At 42.0% G+C, this 6193-nt stretch overlaps 1 pseudogene; it reads left to right on the top strand.

The window, feature by feature from the left end:
* Nucleotides 1-5771: 5771 nt before the first annotated feature.
* Nucleotides 5772-5889, top strand: LOC124778841 (annotated as a pseudogene).
* The last annotated feature ends 304 nt before the right edge of the window (nucleotides 5890-6193 follow it).

The following is a 6193-nucleotide window of genomic DNA, read 5'->3' as shown; positions in this document are numbered from 1 at the left end:
AACAGCTACAACTTCTCTATATGGTCACCGGTTCCACTTACACATTCCTCGTTGCGTTGTACCAACTTTCCAATGCCCTTACCGTAGAAGGAAGCAGCCAGTGCTTTCCGCAAATCCTGTACTCTGGTCTACAGTTCGTTGTCTGTGCCAAAATATCCTCATAGCCAGCGGTTCATTTGAGCCGAGATGAAACTCAGAGGGTGACAATAACAGTATTTTGGAATTTAGGATTATATCGCAGTAGGATATTAAGCTAAAACTCTCTCGAAAGAATCCATCCCACGCATACAGTGTTTTCCACAAGGTCATTGAAAGTGATTCTTCAATCATTAACAGTGTCGTATATATGTCGAAAATATGTAGCGTAATATGATACCACAAAAAGTGTTTGTAGCTTAAATGAAAGGCTGTCACAGAATCACAGAATGTTAAGGTGTATAAATTTTAGATAATGCACTGTTCCATTCACAAGGCCTCAAAGACTAGTCAGTATCGGGAACCAAAGGGAACAAACACAGTATTTGCCTCACATTTTCGTAGGGAGCTGACTAGGCAGCACCATGTTGAATTTGCATAAACAATTTTGTGAATCGATGCGATGCATACAGTCACATAGCATTAGTCAAAATTTCTAATTAGAAGTGAAAAAAGAAAGAGAAGGAATTTTCCAAACGTCCACAAGTTGCTAGAATCCTCGAAAACTCTTTTGAACATACTAGAAACTTGGCTGGTTGTAGACATAACCGTTACGTTTAAGAATGTAGGGCTAGGATCATAATGTGGAGATTCTAAGTCGGACCCTCCTCTAACTGAAAGAGTCGTGTAATTGAAGTAGTTAATTAAGGCAGCATGAGAGTACCAACGTATTGATGTATTTGAACCTACGCAGTTAGACATGTAGAGATGATGCTCAGATGTTGATCTATTCTGTTATGATCCGCCGAGGTCACTTTCCAATGACATTTACTCGGAGATGTCCGCAGACGAGCAGTGACATCAGCGGCGGAACTTGGAGGTAAGCTAACTGAGTCAATATTTCGTCGCTTCAGTAAAATATGAATCGGCTTGTTTGCCTCTGATAGTAAATAGATACTGCTCCGCTCCCCAGCTCTGCATCTACATAAGCAGTCTGCGAACCACTGGGAAGTTCACAGAAGAGGGTGAGTAGTATGGTACCACACGTTAGGGTTCCTTCTCGTTCCAATAGCTCAAGGAGTGCGGGTAGAGCCGGCCGAAGTGGCCGTGCGGTTAAAGGCGCTGCCGTCTGGAACCACAAGACCGCTACGGTCGCAGGTTCGAATCCTGCCTCGGGCATGGATGTTTGTGATGTCCTTAGGTTAGTTAGGTTTAACTAGTTCTAAGTTCTAGGGGACTAATGACCTCAGCAGTTGAGTCCCATAGTGCTCAGAGCCATTTTTAGTGCGGGTAGAGAGACTTCTTAAGAGACTCTCTGAACGCTATAATTGGCCTAATCATGTGTGCGCGGTCCCTACGTGAGCCATAAGTAAGAGACTGAAGATTATTTCCTAATTTTTTCAAGTGACAACAGGTCTTGAAACTCTACAAGTAGACATACATGAGGTAATATGCGTCTGTCTTCAAGAATCTGGCAGTTGGGGTTTTTCAATATTTCCGTGACGCTCTTTGAAAATTCTTTGTGAATAGAAGTCAAATGGCGTATGCAGGGCGCAAAATATAACTGTTTACAACGCACCGCATTGGTGCAGGGCAAGTCGAGACGAACAATTTGACTCGCTACGGTCGCAGGTTCGAATCCTGCCTCGGGCGTGGATGTGTGTGATGTCCTTAGGTTAGTTAGGTTTAAGTAGTTCTAAGTTCTAGGGGACTGATGACCTCAGACGTTAAGTCCCATAGTGCTCCGAGACATTTGAACCATTTTGATATAAGACGTCTACTGTCTACCAAGCCGGAAAACAAAACCTCAAATTGGCCCATAAAAGCTGTGTTAGGTACGGTGCATGCGTGTCGCGCCATATTTTCAGCATCCTTTCCTTCTCTTACGCCACTGGCTTAATCGGCTATTTCGTTAACTTTACCAATTTAGCCTTCCCTTGACGGTAAAGTAAAAAAAAAAAACTTTCGTCAACGCTATGCTAAAAATTAATTACATTTACAATTCGATCGAAACTTAACTCTCACAAGCACAGTAAAAAGGCCAAACAAACACAACGATTTAATTGTTGATGTTGTTACCACCTTAACGACCGCTGCATTGCTTGCGTAGACTGTATGGTCTTCAATAGAAGTTGCATGTTGTTACGCACATTGCTAATGTGTAAACCTACACAAACTGTTTCAGTGTTCTGGGGGATGAAATAGGGGATGAAAGTTTTTCTGGAAATGATTCATTATGAAAGCATTTTATACGCTAAATTTACGGAAATTTGTATTTGGCTCCTCGGTTAGAAAAAAAAAAAAATGTATTTCAGTGTCTTTGGAATTTCAACCGCTCAATGGGTGATATAAAACGCTTTCATAATGAAATAATTCCATAAAAATTTTCATCCCCAAATCCACCCCCTTAGATTCAGAATTTCGAAAAATATTTCAACACGAACATATTTTAGTTTACAAGCGAAAAGCCAAATAGAAAATTTCATGGATTTTATAAAACGTTTCATACCTTAATTTACCCCGTTAGCTGTTGCTTTTCTAAAACCACTGAAGCACGTAATTTTTTTTTAATTTCTGTAGTTCTTTACTCAAAACTGCGTTAATAACGAAATTTTTAAAACAGCTTTTCATTTCCTGTTTCATTCCCTCAGGTGTGGACTGTCTAAAAACAAACTTTCTTAAACAACGTCAACCGTATAACATCAACACCTTCTCTAAATTTAAAGTTTCTGTGTTTAGTGGTTTAGACTTTCATACCCTATTTCACCCCGTTATGGATTGAATTTCCAAAAATACTGAAACACCAACTTTAGTATTTCTAGCCATGATGCCAAATACAAATTTCCATAGATTTAGCTTTAAAAATGGTTTCATAATGAAAGATTTTCATAAAATTTGTCGTCTGCTATTGATGCCCTTAGTGGCCGAATTTACAAAAACGCCGAAGCACGTTTTTTCTTTTTTCTTTATTTCTGACCGAAAGAACTGGAAGCGAGGTGTAGCAAAGCTAATGCAGTGAGCGCTCAGCTACGATCTACTCTCTTCTGCAAGAAGGAAGTCAGTACCAAGACTAAGTTATCTGTGCACCGTTCAATCTTTCGACCAACTTTGTTGTATGGGAGTGAAATCTGGGTGGATTCAGGTTACCTTATCAACAAGGTTGAGGTTACGGATATGAAAGTAGCTAGGATGATTGCAGGTACTAGTAGATGGGAACAATGGCAGGAGGGTGTCCACAATGAGTAAATCAAAGAAAAACTGGGAATGAGCTCTATAGATGTAGCAGTCAGGGCGAACAGGCTTAGATGGTGGGGTCATGATACACGCATGGGAGAAGCAAGGTTACCCAAGAGACTCATGGATTCAGCAGTAGAGGGTAGAAGGAGTCGGGGCAGACCGAGGAGAAGGTACCTGGATTCGGTTAAGAATGATTTTGAAGTAATAGGTTTAACATCAGAAGAGGCACCAATGTTAGCACTGAATACGGGATCATGGAGGAACTGTATAAGGGGGGCTATGCTCCAGACTGAACGCTGAAAGGCATAATCAGTCTTAAATGATGATGATGATGATGATGATCTGACCGAAAAGCAAATATAACCTTTCGTATTTCTAGCTTCAAAATTACTCTATTTCACACCTTAGGGTTTGAATTTCCAACATGCCGAACTAGGTATTTTTCATTTCTGACGAAGAAACCAAATAACAATTTTCGTAGTTCTAGCTTCATAATTACCTTAACAGCGACATATTTGCGCAGAACTTTGCATTTTATGTCTCACCCCCCTAGGGATCGAATATCGAAAAATCCCTTCTTAAACGACTCCTACAGTAAAAGGTCAACACCCTCTCCAAATTTCAAGTTTCTATTCTTAGTGGTTTAGGCTGAGCGATGATGTGTCAGTGAGTAAGTGCGTCAGGTAAGACATTGCCTTTTATATATACAGAGATAATTCACAGTACTTTCTGGTAATATTTACACGAACATCAATGTTACACTTTATAAAAACAAGAACAAGGGATTTTCATATTTCAATGACGATTTTAAACATAGTGTTGTGCAGTGTGCATGTGCCGTTGCACTGGTAGCTTTTGTAGGCCAGCATGAGTATTTTTCCAGGTTTCATGGATCACAAGCGTCCTACATCAATTCGCTCCTCTCGACGTAGCCTACCGACTGAGGTATGTTGTAAATAGTTATCGCTTACAACCTCTAGAAACCAATCTAGTACCTCCTAGAGTGCTGTCAGAATTTCGAGTTCACGTTCATCACTCTAACCTCTTGGTTTTATTGTCACTGCATCCGTGTTAAATCCTCTACCTTCTCCATCATACTCAGACGGTAATTACGCCCCCCCCCCCCCCCACCCACGCCACGTCACCCAATCACCATTGTCTTCCAGGTCCTAGTCGCAAAACGTGAGACGAAGCAACGTTCTTGGTTAAGAGAACAGTCTAGATCGCAATAATATTTTATTAATGAGCGTTTTTTATTTTATGTAGAAATCACCTTCAAGAAACGAGCATCCGAGGAGCCTCCAGTAGCAACCAGTTGATGATCACTTTCTGAAGATGGTTTCTGCATGAAGTCGAAACAGATCATAGATAAAATATTGTTGCGATATAGAATGTTGTTTTAATCCACTTCAATCTCCAGATCGCTGTTACTCCTCTGGACAAGGCTGTCCAAATTTATAAAGCCACGTTCCTCAGATTGACAGTGGACACCCAACACATGCGACAGTCGCCAGCAGTTGCAAGTCGAAAGAATTTCTGTTAGACGTGCTCCGTGTTCCCGCAGCTTTACACTAGAGTTGGCACGCCTCTGGGAATAAAGAGTTTTAATGGGAAGTAGTGACTGAATCGACGCAACGGACGCTACAGATGACACCTTGGTAAACACTGCTGCAACGATGTGAGCACTGCGTCATTAACTGCATGTGAGCTTTGTGCACAGGAATTGACGTGGTATGCGGACAGCTGCTTCCGCTCACCTGATCCTAACTACGAGCTTCCTCAATATCGCGACTCTTGCAGCGTGCAGCAGTGTTCACGTAATGTCATTGTGGGAGGGAAATAACGAGCGTTTTCCTTAGTTCGACAAGTTCATAGCCAAGTTCACGGCCCCCAAAAATAAAAAGTGGTCGCGCCGGGCAGTGAGTGACTCGTGCTCTCTGAAGTTAATAGAGAAAAGTGAAAACAATTTGTTGGGCCATGATTCGAACGCAGATCTCAGACTTTCGCTGGCATTGTGTTCCCACCACCGAGAGCACCTCATCTCCACAGCTTAGAGTAAAAGAATGCTTCTCAGCAGGACCTTTGACGCTGTAGACAGGCTGGCTCCCCACTATATACTTTCCTCCCAAAGTTCTAAACTCTCAGCATCGTGGGAAAGTCTCTCCAGAGCTTAGAAGGAAAGGGGAGAGACTCGTGAAATGTTTTATGTTTTAGTCACTGTGTTACTGGAACTATGATGGCAGAACTGCTACCATCCTATCAGTAGAAGTAGCGATCTGATCTAGATCTCTAGCCACGCATGTTGTTTTAATCTGTAAAATTGTAATGGTCAGTTATATACGTTTCTTTATCCCCATTAATATGGTAATTTAAAATTTAAAAGAAAATATAATGGGTTTGCCAACGGCCTTGCCGCAGTGGTAACACCGGTTCCCGTAAGATCACCGAAGTTAAGCGCTGTCAGGCTGGGCTAGCACTTGGATGGGTGACCATCTGGTCTGTCGAGCGCTGTTGGTAAGCTGGGTGCACTCAGCCCTTGTGAGGCAAAGTCAGGAGCTACTTCATCGAGAAGTAGCGGATCCGGTCTCAGAAACTGACATACCGCCGGGAGAGCGGTGTGCTGACCACATGCCCCTCCATATTCACACCCGGTAACACCTATGGACTGAGGATGTCATGGCGGCCGGTCGGTGCCGTTGGCCTTCATGGCCTTATCGGGAGGAGTTTAGTTAAGTTTTTATAATGGGTTTTAAATAGTTGCTGAGTGGTGGAAAAGGAGAAACGTAAGAATGAACTCCTGTTATTAATAATATACAAATAT

Source organism: Schistocerca piceifrons, chromosome 2 (genome assembly GCF_021461385.2).
Source record: "Schistocerca piceifrons isolate TAMUIC-IGC-003096 chromosome 2, iqSchPice1.1, whole genome shotgun sequence".
Lineage (NCBI taxonomy): Eukaryota > Metazoa > Arthropoda > Insecta > Orthoptera > Acrididae > Schistocerca > Schistocerca piceifrons.
Note: the sequence above shows the minus strand (reverse complement) of the source record. Positions and strands in the feature narration are given on the sequence as shown.